This window comes from Lithobates pipiens, unplaced genomic scaffold (genome assembly GCF_037356315.1).
Source record: "Lithobates pipiens isolate NorthernLeopardFrog02 unplaced genomic scaffold, aLitPip1_a1.2 Scaffold_18, whole genome shotgun sequence".
Classification (NCBI taxonomy): Eukaryota; Metazoa; Chordata; class Amphibia; order Anura; family Ranidae; genus Lithobates; species Lithobates pipiens.
In genome coordinates, this window is record NW_027507758.1 from 410,634,812 (window position 1) to 410,660,967 (window position 26,156).

Sequence of the window (26,156 nt, forward strand, 5' to 3'; positions counted from 1 at the left end):
TTTTTTGTGCTATAAACCAAAAAATTGTGTAAATTTTGAAAAAAAAGCACAATATCTTTTACTTTTTGCTTTAATAAATATCCCAAATTTTAAAAATAAAATAAAAATGTCCTCAGTTTAGGCCGATATGTATTCCTCTAAATATCTTTGGTGAAAAAAATGCAATAAGCGTATATTTTGATTTACACAAAATTTAGAGCATCTACAAAATAGGGAATAGATTCATAGAATTTACAGCATTTGTACTATAATTTTTTTTTTATTAGTAATGGTGGTGATCAGCGAGTTTTATCTGGACTGTGATATTGTGGCGGACAAATTGGACACTTTTGACACATTTTTTTGGACCAGTAACATTTATACAGCGATCGGTGCTATGAATATGCACCGATTACTATATAAATGTTACTGGCAGAGAAGGGGTTAACACTAGGGGACTGTCAAGGGGTTAACTGTGTTCCCTAGGTGTGTTCTAACTGTGAGGGGGATGAGACTGACTAGGAGAGGAGAGAGATCAGTGTTAATGCTTAGTATGAACAAACAATCTCTCTCCTCTCCCCTGAAAGAACCGGGATTTGTGTGTTTACGCAGACATATCCCAGTTCTCGCTCATGAGCGTGTCATGTGCGGTCGCAGGTACCCAGTAGTCATCACGCCCACCGGGCACTCACATTGGCCCTGGGGACATGCTGTAGGAGGTGTGCGCATCTCCTACAGCGTCTTAAAGGGCCGACATACAGGTACAATGGCTCGCCCAGGGGAGTCAACCTGCCACTGTATAACTGCGACGGCTGGTCGAGAACATGTTAATGCAACATCGGGGAATCTGTCATTTTGTGCTGGGAATGGATTGTGTCAACATTGTCGAGTGCCTGGTGGTCAGCGTGGCAAGAAAACATTGTCAGGAAGGGGTCATCGTGATTGATCAAGGGACATTGTTTGCATTATTTATTTATTTTTTACTTTTTTAAAAGCCCTTTCCATGGTATGGGTATCTTTATATTTACTGTAGACATTTTTTGTGAAAGTATCCAAGACTCTTTTAAGTCAGCCCCACAAACCCATATAATCCTTTTGTGGGACAGGATGTGGGAAAGAGTCCAATATCATTTAACTTGGAAACAAATTCACTTGAAATAGGGTAGGCTTTACCACCCTTCTTGTAAAGTACCCTCCCGATGTTAAGAGGCAGCTTCTAAAGCTGCTATCTCAATAACACTGTCCCTATCCTTTCTCTGTACCTGTTTAGTTCATTCATTTTCATGTTCCTGAACTGTAGGTGTCATTTTCATAGGGGTTCTGGACTGCTCTCATTGTGTCCAAATCTTTCCTTGATTCATCTCTCAAATTAGTCAAAGCATTAGCTAATTTCTGTGACATAGGTAAAAAAGACTGTATGCAGAGTAAGAGCTGGGACTGTAACGCCCACAGACTGTACCACTGGACACGGGGGAGAAACTTTCACAGTGGCATGCTCAGGGGTGTCCATTACAAGTTCTGAGTCAACCCAAGAGTCAGGTGACTGAACTTGATCTGGACCGACTACTTGTTGGAATACAGGAGCTGGCAATGTCTGTATTGTGGAGGCTGCCTGCACCTCCTGTGTGGCTTCTTGAACCTCTCTCTGGGGTACAGGCTGTGGCTGACCATGTCTGATTACATCTCATTATATAGTCTAAGTCATCTTGTTTAGATAAATTGGGACATAATGGAGTATATAGGGGTAAATCCCTAAATGGGTTGTTGGGGCTCAATAGGGGCATAGAAACCAAGGATGCAGGAGGTGTAGTCAGTATGGGAACATAACTCAGAGCATATGTCAACCAACTTTCTCCTCCCTCTCTCATATATACCATGTCCCACTCAGGGTCTTGTCTAAAGAAAGGGAATGCTTCCTTGTCCCACAGACATAAACCCCTAATCATGTTCATATGAATTTCATCATTAGAACCATCCCTGGGAAACGGATTGGAACTGTGCATAGATTCAGTGTACTCCGCTACCATGTTCACCTAAGGATTCATATAATAATAATCCCAGAGTGATACCCTGGCAATAAACTCCCTGCATGTTTTTTTTGGGTTTTGGTGACATGGTCTGTAGTGATCTAGAGTTGGATTTTGTTTTAAGCATTTTTCTAAACAATTTACGCTCTCTTTTGTTTAATATTAACATTTTACACGAAGGCTTAGAAGATGGTGGGGTTATCCTCTTACCATTAGTATTACCCATCTTGTAAGCAAAAAAAGCAGATTATGCGAGCAGGCTGTTGAATACTGAGGTGGACCAGCCAGGCATCTCAAGACTTAAAGTTGTAAAACTCAAAAATATACTATTGGGACTCCCACCGATCCCCACTTGCGTTGACTTAAGAGCCAGGCATCTTGGGATTTTTGAAAGACTTATTATTACTACCTACTTAGCAGTTCTATTTACATGCATGAAATAAGCACTTATCACGTTAATGTTATCACTGCAATGTTAATACTTAAAGGTTATCTGGGCGTGTTGAAGGGAATTTCCTATTCTATCAATGTCCCTACCAATATCTGCCTAGGCTTCTTAATATTCCCACTAGCTTCAAGCTTACATTAAGTGGTCCTGCACAAGCTCCAAGCTCAAGTGCTCCTTGCACCACCTCAGTGCTTAAGACATCCGTTTGAGAAGGGAGGTCAATTAGGTGAAACAATCTGCACTAAAGCAGCTTATTACATAGACCTTAATGGCTGTGCCTGACCCCAAAAAAGTGCTAAGTAATGTTCAGGGAAGTCTTTAAGGCAGGGCAAAAGGGGCAGCTGCCCTGGGCCCTGTCAGGCCCTGTCATTGTTGTGGGGCCCAAAGCAGCTGCCTCATACTTTCCAATGATCCCAGTTTAAATTCCCTTATGCCTTGAAGTTTTAGTCCCGTGCTGTGTCCCGATATCTCAGTGTGAAGTGCTGGTACTAATGCTGCCCAACTCTGCCCTATTGTTGTGTACAGATGACTCACCTGCACATCCTGTGTTTACATGTAAATAACCAGCATTCATATGTAAATAACTATAAAGCCTTCGAACAACAGCGCTGGTCTAAACAAAGTGCTAGACAAATATATATGAAAAAATCAAGTGTAAATAAAACAAAAACTTGATATTAGTGTTAATACTGACAGTAGTAAGTTCTTGCTGCAACCCAATGCGAGACACACACAATATACAACAATCAAAAAATATAGCTGCGCTAAAACTTATAAAACAAAATTATAAAGTGACATCATTTTTCTAATTTACAAAAAAACCCAAAAACATGCAAAAATAATGCCAAAGTAATGATTTCCAGGTATATAAGCAGTCCAAAGAAAAGGAAAGATGGATAGGATGCTGAATCTTAGTCCATTTTCGGTGACTCTCAAAAACCACCCTTTACACACGTAGCAGGTGCACCCAGAGTAGAAAGAGATTATCCACCACCAAATTAGAGGAGGCTTACCAGCTGTCAAGATCTCTTTTTAAGGAGATCATACGGGCTTGTAAAATGTTACGTTCCTGGTCCCCACACTGGGCTCTGTTGGTAACACCAATCTATCTGCTCCCTCTTTATGGTATATCTCGTTCCACCACAATCATTTAGTACGGCAAAGAGAGAAGAAAAAAAGCTCCCATAGCATAATTCCATAAAGATTTATTAAAATATAAAAAGTAAAGTAACAACTCACGAATTCCCAGCAGAGTGTAAGCGTATAGCGTATAAAAAACGAGCCGGCCGGCTCTCTCTTGTTTGCACTGCCCGTCCTTCCGGATTAACGTGGAAATGCGGTGACGTCAGCACGCCGCTCACCCTTGTTACTTTACTTTTTATATTTTAATAAATCTTTACGGAATTATGCTATGGGAGCTTTTTTTCTTCTCTCTTTGCCGTACTAAATGATTGTGGTGGAACGAGATATACCATAAAGAGGGAGCAGATAGATTGGTGTTACCAACAGAGCCCAGTGTGGGGACCAGGAACGTAACATTTTACAAGCCCGTATGATCTCCTTAAAAAGAGATCTTGACAGCTAGTAAGCCTCCTCTAATTTGGTGGTGGATAATCTCTTTCTACTCTGGGTGCACCTGCTACGTGTGTAAAGGGTGGTTTTTGAGAGTCACCGAAAATGGACTAAGATTCAGCATCCTATCCATCTTTCCTTTTCTTTGGACTGCTTATATGCCTGGAAATCATTACTTTGGCACTATTTTTGCATGTTTTTGGGATTTTTTGTAAATTAGAAAAATTATGTCACTTTATAATTTTGTTTTATAAGTTTTAGCGCAGCTATATGTAAATAACTGTGGCATTAATAAGTCAATAGCTGAGGCCGGTGGCATTAATATGTACAAAAAGGTGGCATTCATATGTATATCATGCCCCCCTGCATTGAGGAGATAATATACTGTAACCTCTAGAAACCAATCAGTGAGCAGTATTACTGTACAGTAATCTCTAGCAACCAATTAACAATCAGAAATCATTTGCTGTAACCTCTAGCAACTAATCAGTGAACCGCAATGTGTGCTGTAACCTCTAGCAACCAGTCAGTAAGCAGTAATGATATGCTGTAACCACTGGCAACCAATCGCAATTGCTGCCTGATCTGATACAGTAAACTGATTTTAAGTCTAGCTTCTATTTATTGTATGTCTCAGAGCTGGTAGAGAGTGAAATTGCATGGGGGGGGGGGGGGGGGGGCCCTGGTAATGTTAGTACTTCTGACTAACTCTGACAGCACCTGAAAGAATGCTTTAACCTATATTACTAAATAACACCTTCATATTATCTTAGACAATACTGACCTTTAGCTGGTACCTCTCTGTTCACCGCGCTCAGATATTACACCAGGCCTGTGGGAGCAGCACAAATCAAAGTTACATGGAGATATACAGTAGAGCGATAGGCAATTTGTTTTATTTTATGGTTACAGTATATATATATATATATATATATATATATATATATATATATATATATATATATATTATATACAAAACAGGATATGACCGGGCAATGTTTACATTGAACCAATAGACTGCCCAGCAGGGCTTACCACCATAGAAAAACAGGCCCACCTACATGGGGTGTATCTATGTACCCCAAATATATTCTCCAATTATGGTCATATATTTATTCAAATTATTAACACTTGTTAGTAAAACACATTGTTTTAACACTGTATAGAAATATTGCATAACTAAATTAGTTCTCTTTTTATAGAATCAGTCTATTTATTATATTATTATTATTTTTGTAGTTGTGCTTCTTTTAAAGTTAGCAAAAGGGTCTGCACATAATATATATGTCAACAATGAAGTAGGCAGTACATTGTTATTGTATTAAAGTACACACAGTGGACAAGAGTAAAAATTAGCAAAATTGCAATTTTGTTAGTCATGTATGTGAAAATGTCTTGCGATGTAGAGACCTCTAACTGACAAGAATTTTTCAAGATACATGTTACTATTCCATGGGTTTTCTAAAATGTATTTCCATATTGAAGTACAGGTATGGTTAACACATGTATAACAGCACGTAAGAATGTATCCGTAATAATAACTGTATTTAACAAATAACTGCTACATTATTTTAATTTTAGGAAAAGACTGTGCTAGAGGGTTGTGCAGCCTTTGTAAGCATTTTATATGCACTTGTAGTACCTAATTAGTTGATAATACACTGGGAGCTTGTAAGGTACATTTGAAGTACCTTGCTTGATAACGTGTTCACATTCTTCAAATAAATCTTCATGACAATTATGTCCCTTGTTACCATGAAAATGCTACCATACTGATGTAATAACTAAACATAATAGATCTGAAGTCACTAATCAAGAGGTTATTCTTTAAATAATTGCAGGATTTAGAAGTAATCATCACTAAAGATAGAATGTATTGCAGTACTTTTATATGTGTACAATCAACTACACTTTAAAAATGTATGATTGCAGCTTGGTAGTTTTTTAGTAATGGTGCTGCAAAAATCGAATTTTATCCAAAACGAAAGCTTTGGTTTCTTTAGAACATGAACATTAAAATAAAAAAATCTAATGATGAAGTGGCAATAGGTATATAGATATACACACATATACACTATATACAGTATATAATAAAGTTTTGAATTTAAGTGATACGTTGCAATGGCTAACCTGAGTTATTACAGAGGCAAGCATTAGGAGCCTTTTTTAGGATCCTTGTTCAAACGTTAATTAAATAATTATTGAAAATTGTTCTAAACCCCAAAATATAATTCTGTTGCAGAATTATATAAAATCTGAAGTGACCAAAGTTTCCCCAAAGCTTGCACTAACAATGTAATACTGTAATAACTTAAAGGGATTGTAAAGTGTTTTTTTTTTTTAAATAACAAACATGTTATACTTACCTCCACTGTGCAGCTCGTTTTGCACAGAGTGGCCCCGAACCTGCTCTTCTAGGGTCCCTCGGGGGCTGTCTCGGCTTCCTCCCGCAGGTGCTTCTCACGTTCATGCGAGCTCCCTCGCATGGTGAGAAGCATCTGCGGGCGCGCTCCCGTGATACAGCCGGTGGCTATAGCCGCTCGCTGTATCACATGGCCCCGCCCCCCGGCGCTCCACGTCAGTGGATGTGATTGACAGCAGCGCGAGCCAATGCTGCGCTGCTTCCCATCCATCCACTCCAGCCAATCAGCGGCAGGGCTGAACGGTGGAAAGGACATCGGGGGACGAGCGCGGGACTTTCGAGGGGTGAGGTAAGTAAAACGGGGGGCTGGGGGTGCAGGCACTGTCAGATGTTTTTTCACCTTAATGCATAGAATGCATTAAGGTGAAAAATTTACATTTACCTTTACAACCCCTTTAAAGCAGTATTAATCCCTAAAGCAAACCTTTTTTTATATTGTAACTTACAAATTCTTAGATGTGATGTCTGCAGTCTAGGTTCAACCAGTAAGTCTGCCGTTTTTCAAAAGAAAATTTACAGGGATGAGACAACCCATTTAACACTAGTAGGGTGCTTAAAATTATCTTTTTTTTTTTATTGAAAACCTTTATCCCAAAAGGAAAAGATGTGCAACTGCTTATAAAGTGTTAGCTGGCATTTGGCTTCAATTTGTTAGTGTATTTAAATCTGCTAATACAGATAACACAACCTCCCCTTCAGACTGACAATGCTGTTGTCCAAATTGGCGGCAACTCTAATACAGGAGTGTTACTGGCCAGATCACTAGGTGAAAACAGAAAGGGGAAAAGCCTAAAAGAAGAAAATTAACACAGCCACTATATCTAATGATTGGTAATCTGCAATATGTGACATTTTTGGCTTTTTGTTTAACACTACTTTAAGTTAGCTGATAAAGGACACTGTGTAAACCCCACACTTTCTGAAATAATTGATTACTGAAATGGTATAAGGCCAGGTTCACATATGTGGGAATTAGATGTTGGTTTTTCTCCGCATCCAATTCACATGACATGCCGGTTCACACATGTCTGGGGCGACCATGGTCAGCATTCCAAAAGGGTCCTGTGTGTGTTTGGGTCCGGTTCAGGTGCGAATTCAGGCAAAAATTGGTACATGATTTGGTCCTAAACCAGTGAACAGAAATGTACCAGATCATGCTGAGAAATGGGGCTGCACATATACTATATTGTCAAAAGTATTGGGGGAACTGTCTTTACATGCACATGAACTTTAATGGTAACCCCGTCTTAGTCAGTAGAGTTCAATATTGAGTTGGCCCACCCTTTGCAGCTATAAAAGCTTCAACTATTCTGGGAAGGCTGTACACAAGGTTTAGGAGAATGTCTAGGGGAAAATTTGACCATTATTCCAGAAGCACATTTGTGAGGTCTTGTTGCGCCTGCCTTTACATGCACATGAACAGTGCAGGCCAGTCAAAGCACAAAGCAAGGTCCATAAATACGCAAATGAGTGAGTTTGGGGGTGAGAAAATCGACTAGCCTGCAAACCAATAGAACACCTTTAGGATAAATTAGAGCAGAGACTGTGAACCAGGCTTTCTTGTCCACAAATGCGCTTCTGGAAGAATGGTCAAACATTCCCATAGACAAACTCCTAAACCTTGTGGACAGCCTTCCCAGAAGAGTTGGAGCTGTTGTGGCTGCAAAGGGTGGGCCAACTCTTGAACCCTATGGACTAAGACTGGGATACCATTAAGTTCATGTGTGTGTAAAGGCAGGCACAAAGGTGCTTTTGGCAATATAGTGCAGTTTATTTCTCATCAATCATACCTTTAAATGCATTATTATTTCACTATCTTTATCAGGATTACAGTTATGCTCATATTGCAGTGAAATCATGCAACAATGTTGAGACCTGGTAGGACAGAGTAGACTCAAATAGACACATAGACTACTCTAACTGCCAAATGTATTGGACAGCTTGTCTTGGATTTGGAAAAACAAAGATCTACTGCTTGGATCAACAGAAAAAAAATCAACTTTATTTCTCATTTAATATTGTATTATCTTATATTCATATACACATAAAGTGTGCTTTCCCTTATTTTCTAAAAAATAAATTTAAAATGTAAAAGATATGCCATAACCACAGGTCAATTTAGAAATAGTTGTATCTGTTTATTGCAGGTTACTCAGTGGCAGGTCATTTCACACTGCTTTCTAGGATTTCGAAATACAGTATTATTAAATGAGGGACTGATTTACTAGATACATAATTTTCATCCCAGCTTGTAGTTATTCATTCAGTAACTACAAATAGGAGAAAACTCATTCCAATTAGTACAATTACAGCAAGAGTCTGACAATGTGTTGTGACATACATACAGTATTTCACAAAAGTGAGTATACCCCTCCTATTTTTGTAAATATTTTAATATATCTTTTTTATGTGACAAAACTGAAGAAATGACACTTTGCTAAAATGTAAAGTAGTGAGTGCACAGCTTGTATAATGGGTTTGTAAATTTGCAGTCCCCTCAAAATAACATACATCCATTAATGTCTAAAGCACTGGCAACAAAAGTGTGTGCACCCCTAAGGGAAAATGTCCAAATTGGACCCAATTAGCTATTTTCTCTCCCCGATGCCATGTGACTCATTAGTGTTACAAGGTCTCAAGTGTGAATAGGAAGCAGGTATGTTAAATTTGGTGGTATCACTCTCACTCTCTCATACTGGTCACTGGAAGTTCAACATGGCACAGAACTTTCTGAGGATCTGAAAAAAAGAATTGTTGCTCTACATAAAGATGGCTTAGGCTTTAAGAAGATTGCAAAGACCCTGAAACTGAGCTCAGCAAGGAATTCTTTAAAGGTAAAAACATTTTTAGGCTTTACAACCACTTTAAATTAGAAAACTGATAATAAGACTTAAGCAGGCCATACATGGGTCGAATTCCAAAATAATTTTCTTATGAAACTCGTAACTACCGTAAGAATTTCCTTTTTAATTCTGCACCTTTAGTGGGCTGCAGCAATGGCAAATTTTCATGCGGCCATCGAACTTGCGTGATTGGGCATGTTGGAAATTTTTGGAAAAATTAACAAATTTCTAGTCAATGATGGGAGAATCTTGCGAGAAATATAACTGAAAAAAATGTGCATGAGCTCTGACCTGGAATGAAAACAAGATCCTCATCTATGAAAATTATTTTCTGTAGCAACATGAGGTGAAATTGAAGGCTTGGTTGGTCAAATGTTGAATTCAATGGTGGCACCATCGGATCACAAAATGCATAAAGCTTCTGATTTTCAAAAGAAATTTTTTGGGGAATTACACCCATGTGTGTTATGCAATATTGGGTTTGATTTACAAATTTTTATTTGATTTATCAAATCAAAATCTGGTGCAGCTGTGCATTGTAGCCAATCAGCTTCCAACTTCGCATTAGAAGCTTAATATTTTTTACCTATGATGATGGAGCGAAGGGGAGACGGAGATCTGCTGTCTGTGTCAATGGCTCGGGAGAGGAGAGTGGAGGAGCCAGCAGCACCGGTGGGGAAACCAAGAAGAGTAATTCGGGGCCGTTCTGTGCAATTCCAACTTAAAACTACTGTAAGTGTTGACCAAAAACTTGGAAGCTGGTTTCTTTGCAGAGCTGTACCAAATTTTGCACGCTCCAATTTTAGTAAACCAACTCCTTTGTATCGAATTGGGAATCATAAAAAATATTAAAACATGGCTGAGACTCAAACACCACCTTACCTACGATACTTCACAAATACATTTTTCCTAAATGAATAACCTGGCCAAAAAAGATGCCAATATAATATAGAAATATAAAAATATTTATGTCTAATAAATCATAGCAATTTAGCTGAACAAATTACCCTCCTATTAAAATGAGTCATAAAAACAAAAACACAAGAAGAAACCACTCCTCTTCCCCTCTATCCTATACCCTGGTCCTAAATGTCCATATAGCATGCATGCCACACTTTGTTCAGATAGAATTCTCTGCACGCTTGTCAGTATTTTTCAATGCAATATAAAGTGTATCTCAAATTAAGATGTGTTCAACACTTAGTTTTATATCTCAGAGGAGACTGGATGGAACGCATTGCATCCACAACCCATACATGCATCTCCTCACCATGAGGGACAATGAAGTTTCCACATTGCAGTTGGATATCAAATGATGACAATTCAATATGCGGAAACAGTACAAAATCTTGTGTGATTCATACAGATTTAGTTTTTATCATATATTAGTACCGTATATAGGGATCCAAATGCTGGTCTATTAGGATTCATAAACATGGGTCTCCACCCCAGGAGGCCTAAGAACATACTATACCAAGTATGTACATTCCAGAGGAAACACAGCAACAAGAAATTTCCATGCACATAACAGAACTTGATCTGCCAGAGTTGTCTCAGATATGGTAATTGTTCTCCATCATAGGGACATACAGTCCAGCAAATTCCAAAAGTCTGACTCTGGAGTTGTATATAAATAAGGCATGAAACATAAATGTTCCCAGCAGATGATTGTGCAAATGGGTGGCCAATGAAAGCCAATTAAGTGTTCCACTCCATAGTAAGTTTAGATACTTATCAAAATCCTAGGAGTCCTGTCAAGGAGCAAGTGAGGAGGGGGAGTCTGTGGTCATTGTCTGATCAGTTTCAGAAGTATGACCAAATGCATCAGAGACAAGCTAGTACTTACATTAATCCTGGGCCCCTTATGTGTGCAATAATTTTGCCAATATTGATTAATTTTGCCAATAGTCGATAGTTGCATTTAATTAAAAATTGTTTTAGAACAAAGACCTAAAAAAAGCAGCAAAGAATTAATGAATGTGTTTGTTGAATGTTGGAAGATGGGAATACTCCCTTGCAATACTACTACAACAAAGGGGGACATGTTTGTATCACAAATATATAAAAAAGATAATATAAATCATCAGGTTTAAAGAAAATGGGTTCTGAAATTCTCCCTGTGACCTCAGAGGCCATTGTTCAACTACACAGGTGGTAATTCTATCCTTGCTTACCAGTCTCATGCCACTAGCTGCTATGTGGAAAAAATGTCCAGCTATTTAGACGCACGCTTCGACTGCATATTCACATGCATACTGTATGTAGCATTGTAAATACTAAAAAGTGCCCTTTAAAGAAATGTTTTTACTTTACATAACAGTAAAAAGGTAAATGTGTATTAGAGTAATAAATTAAATGCATTATTCCCCAATTGCATGAGAATATTTTTAAGTGATATAACTAAACCTGTCAGATATTTACAGTGGTTAGCGTTAGAAGGAGCTTTGGGTTTAGACCAAACCTGAATTTGGTCTAAATTTTTGCTGAACATCAAACCTCTGCTGCAGCAGGAAATGCTACATTTAGCAGCAGTATTACTATCACTGCTATTTGTAATAGCTGCCTGCTCAGGCCAGTTAACAGGGATCTAGTATCCACTGGCTTCCTAACAGCCACAAGTCATCTCCACCTGGCCCATAATCTGGAGAGGAAGTAGGTCCTAAACCTTGTGCACCTTCAATATACAAGTACATCTACTTGATATTTCACTTTCCTGCCTAAGGCTGGGTTTATACTATTGTGAATTGGATGCTGGTTTCCCTATGGAGCTGGTTCACACATCTCCAGAGAGGCTCTGGTGCGAATTGCACAGGAGTCCTGTGCGTCTTCTGGTCCATTTCAAGTCTGAATTTAGCCAAAAATTTGGGCTGAAATTGGACCAGAAACGGTGAACAGGCACGCACCAGACCCCTGATGTGAGCCGCTCGGTGCTGAGATGTGAACACAGCCTAATGCTTTCACGCAGATCAGTCTCTTGCAACTAATTTTCTTGAGAAATGATTAACATTTTTCAGTTTACAGAATACAACTAAACAACTAAAACATGATTTTTGCTGTGAACCAAGGTCGACATAATAAATCTCCTTAATTAATAGCACCTCTAAGCAATGAGGTCACGTGCCTCATTTGATAAGGTCAGCATATAACCTACATAAGCCCCAAAAATGTAAAAGAACTCTGTAGTAGAAAAAAATTGACAGCACCCTGTAGAAGATGCACCTTAATTACCTTTCCAGCTTCACTATTCCTCCAGATACTGATATATGTAAGTTAATTTGTGTGTGACTGTCCCCAACACCCCCAAAATATTCACATTACCCATTCTTAAGACATTTGTTAACATTGCAGTCATTTATTTTTTATTTTTTTGCTGATTACCTGGTATGTTGAGAAATGTGTCGGTTGTATTTTTTTGTGAAATGCCCTGTCCATGTGCACCCTATATTAGGAACTAGTCATTGATTGAAGCATCTGCCATTTTTATTTTGCCTGCTGCATTTGGTGAAGATACATACTGGACATCTTCTTCAGTTGCCATTGTGCTGTGCTGGGATTCTGTTTTTTTTTGTACCTTTGAGGAATGGGCTACCCCAGGCATATCTGTGTTTAATATATCTATTGCTGTGTATGTCCCAAGATGGAAGCTCTGTTTGATTAGAGTTTGGGGATCACACTTTATAGAGGGATATTAACAAGGCAGTGTGGCTTCCACATATATTTGGGAGTGTATGTAACTAAAATCTATTTTTAATGCAAATTATTAAAGGATCGCTGGCTATGTTATGTAGGCTTTTATTGGTGTCTCTGTATCTGTTAGGGAAATTCACCCACTCTGTTCTGATCACCAGTATCACTAGGAATGCAAGTTAAACAGAATACAAGAGCAGAAATAGGGGAGGACTTCTTCCATTGAACCTAATTAGCCCTGTGACAATGACCTAAGAGGTGTAGTGCTACCACTACAGGAGCTGCTGGTCAAGATGGGTCCTCTGTTCATTGCCAATACTTTCTCAATGGCCTCAGCCCCTCTCTGACACACAAGGTGTGTAAAACAGCAAGCAAATACAATGAAACACTGGTAGTTATTCCTGATACTGGATAGTAGTGCTATATCAAAGAGTAGGCACAAATCCAATTAGCGAGGGTAATTTTAAAGTATTGTCACTCAGTAAGGTTGATAACCAAACACATGCACATCAACTGGTGATTGTGGTAACATGGTTTAGCATAAAAGATGGCTAACAATAAAGGCCAAGTATAAAATAGCATGTAGCATCCAAATCATCATAAATAGTAGCAATGCCACCCAAAATGCAATAATGTGCAGTAATAATACTTGATTTACCAAAAAACAGAGATTATACTGCCAGCACTCATTAATGGCAGCTATGATAGGCCTTAACTAACTGGACAGGCACCATCAAGGATTGAATCTCTCAAAAGGGTAATGGGGAATTTGCAAGATGGATTATGGGAGGGGCAGTCCTTGGAATTGAACGTCTGTCTGCCATCATTGGGGCCTCTTAAGCATTGTGGCACTTTATAATAGTATTTTGAACCTACATGCAGTGAGGTGTGAAGAGGCACAGTTTTAGCACTGGAGGGAGCGAACCAGAGGTGGTAAGTTTGGTGTAATCGCGGCTCAGAGTTGGTAATGGTAAAAATTTGGCAGAAGTAGGGTACAGGTCTGGTTTAGAAATTTTGATTTGGTTCACTAAATGTCCTGTTCTCAGAGGTTTCTGTTATTGCTACCAGTGCAAAGGCAGACCAGTAACCCTCTGAAACTTACAGGTGGTGGTAGGCTCTGGTGGTGGAAAAGGCCCCCTCAGATTCATCCCCGTGATTCTGAATTTCATTTGGCTGGAGTGGAGAGCCAGATGAATGCTCTGATCTCCCTGCGACAACTGAGAAAATAAAACAGGCTGATGGTGCTGTTTAAGCGTTGATGACTCTTCTCCCAATCTCATAATCACATATAATTGGCTTGTCTTTCTGCTCACAGCAATGTATACTGGTAGCTGTGTATGCACAGACTTCCCTGGCACCAAGAAAGCAGGCTAAAAACACCCCCCCCCCCCCTGGCCCCCAACTGCTGCCCAGAGTTTATTGGACTATGTAGTTCAGAAAGTCAGTTGTTTCATTACATGGCTCCTTCCCTGGAATGCAACTCCTAGGGTTCCAAGTGCTCTGCAATAATAGTCTATGGGCTGGTCTGACTTTAGCTCTCCAGGCCAGAGGAGACTGGTGCAGCACAACAATGATATCACAGTGATCACAGAGAAGGAGGCAGATAGAGGGCAACATCTCCTCCCCATGTTGTTGCAGACCAACACTTGGCTACAGAGGGAAATTCCACTTTGGAAAGATATTCTCTCACTTCTTGTTAAGGCTACAGGGCAGGAAGTGAAGGGATATCTCCCTAAAAAAGTACAATGTTTTCAATCTGCCCCTACTCTATCCAAAAAGAAAAAAACATACACATGCACTGTGACCCCTATAGCATTAGAGGGGGGTTTGTTTATGCTGCTGGAGCTGACCTGGTGCTTCCAGGAAGGCTATGTTATTGTATGAGGCCACAGCTGTACACACACAGTCACTTGTCCTAATTTGACAGGCATGCACGGGCGGATGAACAGCCTCAAATGCAGACTATGTTCATGAGTGGCTGCACATCCACCCCTGTGTGCATGCCAAATTAGAATGAGTGACTGTTTCTATACAGCTGCTGTCTCCTCATATAGTAACATGGGCTGCCTACACACAGCTCCCAGCAGCTCCAGCCACAAAAATGGATCATTTGTGTTGCATGGGCCACAGCTCTTGTATGAAAAGACCTATAGTTGATTATTTTACAGGATGCTTTAGTCCATGTGTATTAGTAACTATATTAATTGCATGGTAAACATAGTGTTAACTAATTGGGGCAATATATGCTTATGGTTTTTAAAGGCTGCAATTACTTTTTAACTACAGTGGCAGCATTACTTTATAGGTATAATATTTAATAACAGCTCTACTTCAAAAATATGATTTATGATACTAGAAATGGCAGATAAAGTATTGATGCCATGATTTGTGTAATATATAAATATGACCGAGTGCCTAAGAAAAAGAACAGATTAAAATATGAGAAAGCCAAGCTGTGATAGCATTTTGACCTTTGACATGAGTTTTATTTAATTTACATTTAACCACTTGCTTAATGGGCAATTAAACCCCCTTCCTGCCCAGACCAATTTTCAGCTTTCAGCGCTGTCACTCTTTGAATGACCATTACGCAGTCATGCTACAGTTTACCCAAATTACATTTTTTTTCACACAGATAGAGCATTCTTTTGGTGGTATTTAATTGCTGCTGGATTATTTTTGTTGCTAAATAAAACAAAAAGTTACCGAAATTTTGAATTTTTTTTTTTGAAAACAGGTAATTTTTCTCCTTCACTGATGTGCGCTGGTGAGGCTGCACTGATGGGCACTAATAGGCAGCACTGATGGGCATTGATAGGCACTGATAAGGCAGCAATAATGGGCACTGATAGATGGCACTGATAAGTGCCACTGATGGGTGGCACTGAAGGCCACTGATAGGTGGCACTGATAGGCACTGGTAGGCACTAGTAACACTGATAGGCAGCACTGATCTGTGGCACTGATTATTAGACAGCGATGGGCATTGATTGGCAGTACCGTTATTTATACGTGACACCATGGATACTGGTAGATGACACTGGTAGTTGGCACAGTGGGCACTGGCAGGTGACATTGGTGGGCACAGCTGTGGCTTTCTGAGTGAGGGGCTGATGTCCCTCTGACAGAAGCTGGTGATCATCTTTTTTTCCCCTCACGCTCTCAGTGTGAGGGGAAAAAATACAGATTACCAAATTTCTGTTTAGTCATTGGCTGACAGATGATCACATGGTAAGGGACCGGGATCGATCCCTTACTCAGACTCAGTGATCACAGAGCGCGCTGTCGGGTCGTGCAGACTGCGCTTGCTCAGAAGGATGTCCAGGCCTGCCTCCAAATAAGGCCCGCACTGCAGCCGTCTTTCGGCTATAGGGCGGCTGCCAAGTAGTTAAGATTATATCTTTGCCACTATCCTGGACTGACCAGACACAATAGATAACACTTAACACTGTTTTTGTTTTTTTACTAAATCAATGACAATGTTCAAAGTTCAAAGATCAGCAACTTCATATTTCAATTTAGACTGGCTTAACACATATGAGTGGAGGTAAAGCATGTGTATTACCACATTCTACTATATCAAACAGTAACACATGGTATTCTGTGTTGTGCGTTGGTAGGTCCTATTTTCCTTCTGCTTCTGTAGATTGGCTGACTGGGCTGGGCTGAATGGGCTGCCGTAACACAGCTCATATTAACACATAAAATACAGTACCTAAGCATCAAATGTATAGGTGAGAAGAGGCCCTTAAATTTTTTTAAAAAGTAAAAGATTTCAGTGAGCTATGAATGCTTTTCAACAAACATGTCAGACTGTATTAAAATAAACAAATTTACTTGGTATACCTTATTCTGTATTCTGTGTGATACCATGCAGAAAAAACACACACACGTTTACACAGAAATAGTAAAAGAGGAGGAGTATGCATCATAGAGTTCATTTACAAAGGGCAAATCAATTGTTCATTTTCCAATGTTGCAAGTTGCAAGGAAATTATCCCCAGAGGTAAAGCTATGCTGAATTCCATCATCCAATCACACTGTGGATGATGCTATTTTTATATTTTATTTGCACATGATTTGATATTCTTGCAAAGGTAAATTCCATCACATTCACAGAGTTCTGGGGAACATTTCCTTTCAAAGTTTAACATCCCTTGCAAAGAGAATGCCCTATTTGCACTCAAAAACACATTATATCATAGACATATTCAAAGACAATTCAAAGCGTAAAGGTAATTATAAAGGGTTGTCAATCCTAGCGCAGTCAAACTTAAGTTACCTTTTTCTGATGTAAATATTTTAAAGGTAAACCCTGGCCAAAAATGTAAAATGAAATGTTCAGAGGTATAGAACAGCCAACCTGCTGGTGTTGCTCCTAGCTGCTTCTTACACACAAAAATCCCAAGTTACCTAAATGCACCAGTAAGATTTAAACCTTAGAATTTTGAGTGTGATTGGTAATGCAAGAAGTAGAGATACTAGCGGTTATACACGGCATGATTCATATTGGTTAATTTACAAAGGGGTAACCACAGGATAAGATAATCAAAAAGGAGCAGCATTGGTGTGACTTTTGTGCATTAATTAACAATACCAAAAAGTGGAGCCAGCCAGAGCAACTCTGAGAGCATCTACAGGAATTTACAGTGTACTAGAAATTGGTATCTTGCACTTTCACTACACAAACAGGAAAACTAGTGGTTGTGTGGTATGGGTACAGAATGAAACACTCAAAAAAAGTAAACGCTGAATAAATAATTCAAAGAATTTACTAAAAACAAAGTGGCCCAGTATACAACAAAAAGCTAACATGTTTCAGCTTGCAAAGTCTTACTCTTATCTATAAATAAGGCTTTGCAAGCGGAAATTTGTTGACTTTCCGGTCTATACTGGACCACTTAATTTTTAATAAATTAACTCTGCTTAATATGCATGGACTCGAGCATTGACTTTTTCAAATAAGTGGATGGGGCTATACTTCTGAATATTTCATTTTAAACTTTTGGCTAGGGTTTACCTTTAAAGTGTTTACATCAGAAAAAGGTAACCTAGGTTTGACTGCTAGGATTGACAACCCTTTATAATTACCTTTACTCTTTGCCTTGTCTTTGAATATGTCTATGATATATTGTGTTTGTAAAGCAATTTAAATTAGTCTTGATGACATAATTAATATATAAAAACATGTTTATATAATGCACACAGGAGAACAAATGAACATTATTTTGCACTCTTTAACAATTGAATTAATATTACTTAAGTTGCAGAGTTCAAAGGTAAAGTCATTACTTCTAGTGGTGTAAGCAGTTGTAAATGTTCTATAATTGCCTGGTATACTCAGCTTGATATTTGTTTCATTTGTCTCAGAATTCTAAATTACAATTCTTTTCTACAAGGCAGTGAAGCACTACAATCCTGACATCACGTAGATTACCTGCATTAATCTTCTGGATTTATTGCCAGGTTTTAAAAGGTGAATTAAAATTAATAATATGTAAACAAATATAAGCAGGCAGGAAGCATGAAATCAGACCTTTACACCAAAATCTGCAAATGAATTAGAAAAATGCTTTATTCACTCTTGTGCACCTAACATGATTGTATCTTTTGTTTCTAAGAGTACAATATTTGCAGAAAATATAAAATTAATTATCTCCTTAAGCCTAATCTAGAGAAGTTTCTTCGTATTCTTATCAATGGTACTACAGCCCTGATATAGCTCTGGTCTCCTCAAAAAAAGCTTTCTTGTACTTTCTGCTGGCTGCTTTGTAGCAACCCTTTTACAGACACATTTTTAAAATCTTCCTCCATATCCTGCATTTATTGATTTCAGTGGTCCTGCTTTATATACTTTATCATAGCGCCATTACTTTTTCATTAAATTGTGTCTCAGGATCATAAGACATGTACAAGAGTTAGTTACAGAAAAATACAATTCTAAAGAACTTGTTAACAGTCTCCCTGTGCGATTTAAAAATGGACAACAAGGGAATTGGTATTCCTAGTTTTTCACACCCGTGCTCCATGGTGTCAGAAAAAATATTGTAGGTATTTTTTGGTGCATACATGTGCAATTTTGTCCCCATAGACTTCAATGACAGCACACGGTCATTGAAAACACACAATAATGCAGGACAATGCAGATATAAAGGTGTAAACCTAAGCTATTATGGATTCAAAACAGATGAGGCCACAACATTATTTTATCTAAGCTTGACGGAGCATTACATGCTTTCACCAAGCAAATAGTTTTAGCTCTACCCACTGGCTATAATGCTCATGCAGCAGATGTCAGTCTTCCAGCTGTGCTGTTATCAGCCCCATCCACTTACTTGAAAAAGTCAACGCTCGAGTCCATGCATATTAAGCAGAGTTTATTTATTAAAAATCAAGTGGTCCAGTATAGACCAGAAAGTTAACACATTTCCGCTTGCAAAGCCTTATTAATAGATAAGAGTAAGCCCTTGTACACACTGTCGGACATTCCGACGGAAAATGTCCGATCGGACCGTGTTGTCAGATAATCCGACTGTGTGTGTGGGCTCCATTGGATTGTTTCCGTCTGAATATCCAACGGACAAAGTTTTAGAGCTGGGCTATAAAACTTTCCGACAACATGATCCAATCTGACTTTTTCCGATTGTGTGTAGAGAATTCCGATAGGACAAAGTGCCACACGTGCTCAGATCAAATTCCTAGACCAAAGCTATTGGCTACTAGCCTGAACGTAGTCCCGTCGTAACGAAATAACGTCGTCACGTTACGTACGATCGGATTTTCCGACAACTTTGTCCGACCATGTGTATGCAACACAAGTTTCGGACAAAATCGGACGGATTTTGTTGTGGGAATGTCCGACTGTGTGTACAAGGGCTTAGACTTTGCAAGCTGAAACATGTTAGCTTTTGTTGTATACTGGGCCACTTGATTTTTAGTCAATTCTGTGAATTATATATTCAGCATTTACTTTTTTGGAGTGTTTCATTCTGTCCCCATACCACACAACCACTAGTTTTCCTGATTGTGTAGTAAAAGTGCAAGATGACAGTTTTAACTAATTTCTAGTACACTGTAAATTCTTGTAGATGCTCTCAGAGTTTCTCTGGGTGGCTCCACTTTTTGGTATTGTTAAATAATGCACAAAAGTCACACCAAGCATGCTCCTTTTTTTCCCGTGGTTGTCCCTTTATACTAGGCTTTAATCTATTTAGTAGATGAGGATATTTCTATTGATAAAGGAACATCAAGGAGTGTGAACCATAATGAATATTTTAAATGCAATTTCCAGTGCACGGTTGCAGCAAAGGGAAGGGTTGCTGTATAATAATCATTAACTGCTTTTTGGCTTGCTTAAATGGACGTGTAAGTTCTGGTGCTGAGCTGGCGACTCTATGTTGGTGGTAATATGATATAGAGTTTGGATCATTTTAATCTAGACTCATTACAATATCAGTACTTGATGGATTGCCTGGTATTGGCTGCCATAAACTAGGTGCCAGTAACTTGTACAGCTGCAGCACCTGCCACTTTGATAAATCATGCACTCTGTTTGCTTCCAAATAAATGATTTGCATATATTATAAAATAAGTTTACAGTAGTATTTGATAACCCAGAAAAGAAATATCTCTTAATTGTCATCCAAATTGAAAGACAACGTGCTGCTTTATTTACCTCTAGCAACAGTATGTTGTTATGGGACATGAGAGGAAAAATACTTATTTGTTAAGTACAATTCGTGCAATGTAAGTAGCAAAGCTGGATTCTCAAGTCACAGCTGTTCTACTGTAATAGCCAGAGGGCAAACTGACACTTTCGAAATGAGAGGCATATGTAGATTCAGGCTACAATACAAAGGCAATATTTACAAGGGAAATGTGATGCAGAACATCTCAGAGAGAACTGCTTTCAGCAAATCTTTACATAAATTAGAATTCAAATGATTATTAGCATATTTCTATGGGGGAACTTATGCAGTCTTTTATACGCTATAGTTTTCCATGTATATTGCATCACTATCAAAATGATGGGAATGACAGCAGGCAGAGATATAAAAAATACAAAAACTATAGAATTATCCACTTTTGTTTGTGAAGGCAAAACACAGGACACCTGTGTTTTACCAGTATGCCCTTTTACTGTGATCTGTTTCTCCTTGAACCAATTAGCCTGAACCTACTTCCTCCACCTGTCACCTGTGAACCTGCTACCCCTTCACTATTCCTAAGTGGTTTTGCCCACTGTTTATTTTGCATAACTTTGTTAGGTAGCTAATTCATTTTCACTTTTTCACATGTGGGTTTGTATACCGTGCCTTACAAAAATATTCACCCCCTTGACATTTTTTGTGTTTTGTTGCCTCACAACCTGCAGTTAACATGGATTGTTTGAGGATTTGTATCATTTAATTTACAGAACATGCCCACAACTTTGAAGATTTTTTTTATTGTGAAACAGATAACAAATAGGACAGAAAAAGTCAACGTGCTTAACTATTTATCCCCCTAAAGTCAATATTTTGTAGAGCCACCTTTTGAGGCTATCACAGCTCCATGCCACTTTGGATAAATCTCTATGAGCTTGCCACATGTTACCACTGGGATTTTTGCCCATTCCTCCTTGCACAACTGCTCCAGCTCTTTCAAGTTGGATGCTTTGCGCTTGTGAACATCAATTTTTAAGTCTGACCACAGATTGAGGTCTGGGCTTTGACTAGGCCATCCCAACACATTTACATGTTTCCCCTTAAACCACTCAAGTGTTGCTTTAGCAGTGTGTTTGTGATTATTGTTATGCTGGAAGGTGAACCTCCTTCCTAGCCTCAAATCACACACAGAGTGGTACAGGTTTTGATCAAGAATGTCCCTGTATTTAGCACCATCCATCTTTCCCTCAACTCTGACCAGTTTCCCAGTCCCAACTGCTTAAAAACATCCGCACAGCATGATGCTGCCACCACCATGTTTCACTGTAGGGATGGTGTTCTTTGGGTGATGTGATGTGCTGTGCTGGGTTTGCGCCAGACATAGAGTTTTCTTTAAAGGCCAAAAATTTCAATTTTAGTCTCATCAGACCAGAGCACCTTCCTCCATACATTTTGGGAGTCTCCCACATGCCTTTTCACAAAATAAAAATGTGCCATTTTGTTTTTTGCTAAAGGAAATGGCTTTCTTCTGGCCACTCTGCCATAAAGCCCAACTCGATGGAGCGTATGGCTTATTGTTGTCCTATGTACAGTTTCTCCAGTCTCTGGGGAACTCTGCCGCTCCTCCAGGGTTACCTTAGGTCTCTGTGCTGCCACTCTGATTTATGCCCTCCTTGTGTTTTTGTGTGCGGCCGTCTCTTGACAGGTTTGCTGTTGTGCCATGTTTTTTCCATTTGTTTATGATAGATTTGATGCTCATAGGGACCATCAAAGATTTGAATATTTTTTTACAACCTACACCTGACTTGTACTTCTCAACAACATTGTCCCTTACTTGTTTGGAGATTTCCTTGGTTTTCATGGCAGTATTTGATTAGTGGTTCCTCTTGCTTAGGCGTTGCAGCCTCTGTGGTAAAAAAAAAAAAAAGGTGTGTATATGTAATGACAGCTCATGCGACACTTAGATTGCACACAGGTGGACATCATTTCACCAATTATGTTATTTCTGAAGGTAATTGGTTGCACCAGAGATTTTTATGGGCTTTATAACAAAAGGGGGTGAATACTGTACATACGCACATGGCAATTATCCATTTTTTATTTCTTAAAAATAGTTTTATGTATATATTTTTCTAATTTTACTTCACCAACTTAGACTATTGTGTTCTGATCCATCACATATAATTTGGATTAAAAAAAAACAAAAAACATTGAACTAAAGGCTGTATTGTAACAAGATAGGTAAAAAGCCAAGGGGGGTGAATTATTTTGCAAGGCACTGCAGGTTGCTGTATTTATGTTGTCTTGTAATATTTATCGTGTTTATGAGAAATTATATGGTTTTACTTATTTTGGAGTCCAGTTAACTCTTTATAACTCCACAATTCTGGTCATGTTACCATGTCAGAATCCCAGCACATTGTGTTCTAACAGATATATTGCTACTATACATGAGACTTTCCAGTTGAGATAAAGATAATTGCATGTTAAGAGTATTGAACTGTAGGGAAATTGCAGGACACAATGAAAGATAATCGAAAATGTCTTAGTAAAAGTACATTTAGCATGGAGTCAGTCAAAATAAAGGAAGATCCCTTCAATGTACAGTTGGGAGGGATCAGTGATATCTTTGCTAGACCACCACTTAGGGTGTAGTGTTGAGTTGTTCTAACATGGATTTCTGGAAGAGAAACTGGGTCATGTGTGGGAATTATCTTAAGCTTTGAGCCAGTGCAGGACTAAGCGATCCAAGAGTGACAATTTATTGCATCTTTTATTGAAGTACAAATAGAAAGGGTTTACACATTTTGCCAGAGAGCTATGCATATTTACTAACAGAACTGTTCAGAGGTTCCCCGGGTGCATTAAGTCACATATATAGGAGAATGGGGATACTCAAAAGAGTTATAGAAATCAGTCTGGTACTAAAGATTGAAGGGCTAGCTCTGCCAAGTGGGGCTGTGTTTTATTTCAGATAATAGAAGAAGTGATCAAATCTATCTTTTTTGGTAGAAAAATTGGGGATGATTTTAGTATATATAACATTTTGGGAGATACATAATCTTTAGCATATTTATCTTTTCAATTAAATGGGCAGTTAATAAATGCCATATTTGTGACCTTAAGTTCATTTGTATAAGAAGGGAATTAATGTTGAGTTAATTTAGTGAAGTCGTTGTGAATTTTTACTCCTAAGACCCCTTTCACACCACACCACCCATAGCGCGGGCGGTAAAACGCCGCTATTTTTAGCAGCGTTTTACCACTAGATTCACGGCAGATTTGTGGCGCATTTCAGACACTAGCGGGGCGATTTTACCCATTCTAGCGGCCGACAAAGGGTTAAAACCACAGGCAATACGAAGCGTTTTGCCGGATGTATTACAGCGCTGCCCCATTGATTTCAATGGGGAGCAGTGGTGGAGGAGCAGTAAACACACCGCTCCTTCACCGCTCCAAAGAAGCTGCTGGCAGGACTTTTCCCTGACGTCCTGTGAGCGCACCGCTGCAGTGTGAAAGCCCTCAGGCTTTCACACTACAAACAATGGTGCAGCTTTTTTAGGGTGGATTAGAGGCACTATTTCTAACGCTATAGCGCCTGCAAAATGCTCTGGTGTGAAAGGGGTCTAAATATTTGGAGGTGTGGGAGAAAATGTCAAAATTAGGAATAGGAGGAGCTGATCTAATGATAAATGTAAAAGATGTTTCCTAACTCACTTGTATCTGCAACATCCTACCAAACCTCTCAACCATCAGCAGAAAAGTATGAAAGGGTCTCAATGACATATAAGGTGATTTTTTTCCCAGGGAGTCCCACCTTATGCCACTTATAGCAAAGGATTGACCTATTCACTTTGTATGAGGTTCCATATCAATGCAAAATAGTACAAGGTACAACCCTGACAAGTTCCTCTTCAGAGGAAATAAGATGCCACAATATCTTGGTTTGTTCTGACTTTGACAGGTTTTATATAGTGAATTTTTATGCAGTTATATATGTTTCACAAAAAAAAACTTTTTTTAAGTTTCCCAGATAAAGCCCCAGCATAGTATGTCAAAAGGTATTACCACGGGTGCTTTTATTTTCTTCCTAGTTATGGAGGTGACAATAAAATGCATAATTTTTGCAGGAATTTTGATATTTCAATTTAGGAGCGAAACATGTGTTTTATTCCATTACATCCTTACCAGTCTTGGGCAGGACTACTATAAGAGCTACATTCATAGAAGATTGTAATACAGGTATTTTTATATGTTTCCTAAAATATTTGTAGGATCAGGTCAAGTGTTTTGAAATTTATATTGTATCAATCCAGTGGTAGACCAGTAATACCTAGGATTTTCAAATTACAATATAGCATTAATTGTCTCCTGAGGAGTAATGGGTCTGTCTTAAAAAAGGTTTATGAAAAGTTAAAGGATCCAAGATGTCCTCCACTTCTTTAATCATAAAGGAGGAGGGTAAACATTTCTGGGAATAACATTCCTTCCCATCTAATTTCTCAACTGATTTGCGCCTGACCTGGCAAACATGACTGAAGCACAGAAGGCAGAAGTAGAAATTACTAATGGTACATTCATTTAGGGAATCAACCTGGCTCTCTGTGGTGTTAAGGGATGAAAGAGAGTCTTAATCTAGGAGTGCACGTTTTTGGGGGTGATAAAAGCGTATGCACACCTATGATGTACTACCTGAAACTTTGAAGGAAGAATCATTGCATATTGAAGGCTGAGTCTTTACAATTTTTGGCTGGCAGGATAAAATTGGGTGCAGTATTCTAGATATAATTTGATGTAAAAATGGGTTTGGCGCTATTTGCGTGCCTAAAAAGTGTATAATAAAGAAAAGGCCAATGTTTAGTCCTAATCAGATCATATATACACAGTGTACCAAAATGCATGTACAGTGACTCAAAATAAAATACATTTGTGCTAGTATACCTCCTATGCGTTTTGTCACAATAAAGTCATCAGGAGTGGCAGTTCCTGATGACATAATTTTGACAAAACGTGTAGGGTGGAGTTACAATGTCATTGCATCACTTGTGGTTTTTGGGTCCATGGAGCACATTGCATCCTGGACTTCCTGGTTTTTATGCTGGCTGATTTTAAAGTAAATGTGAGCACAATACTACTTATTTTAATAAATAGGTATTATGCTACAGAGCCATTTTTTTGCTATTTTCATGCATGTTTGAGACTGTTGGGGCAGAGGAAGTAAAGACAAGGAGAAGCACCCTAGGGCTGGTCCTGGATATCAATATACAGCCATGTGGTGCTGTGAATGCTGGTTACTCCCTTGAGGGGAGAGATTTCTGGTGAAGCAATAAGAGGGGGCATGTTTGGAGACACCGTGCACACCGCATGATCTTGTGGAATTCTCTTCTGTTGCAACACCAAAAAGAACTGTTTTCATAGCAGCACCCTAACAAGGACTCTCAGTACGGACATATGACATTTGGAACACTGTAATAAGGATTTGATGTTCTCTTTTTACCACATAAGGATTTATTATTTGGAGCACTGGTCACT

At 38.8% G+C, this 26,156-nt stretch overlaps 1 protein-coding gene across 5 annotated transcripts in view; it reads right to left on the reverse strand.

Moving 5' to 3' along the window:
- NAALADL2 (N-acetylated alpha-linked acidic dipeptidase like 2) overlaps positions 1-26,156 on the reverse strand; it is a 1,383,985-nt gene that overhangs the window by 1,102,197 nt on the left and 255,632 nt on the right. For 3 of the 5 annotated variants that reach the window (XM_077487950.1, XM_077487951.1, XM_077487954.1), the window contains one exon: positions 4,811-4,858. The gene's annotated coding sequence lies outside the window, so the exon portion shown is untranslated. Of the gene's footprint in view, positions 1-4,810; positions 4,859-22,458; positions 22,531-26,156 lie in introns of all 5 variants that reach the window. The other 2 variants (XM_077487952.1, XM_077487955.1) reach the window with 1 other exon arrangement.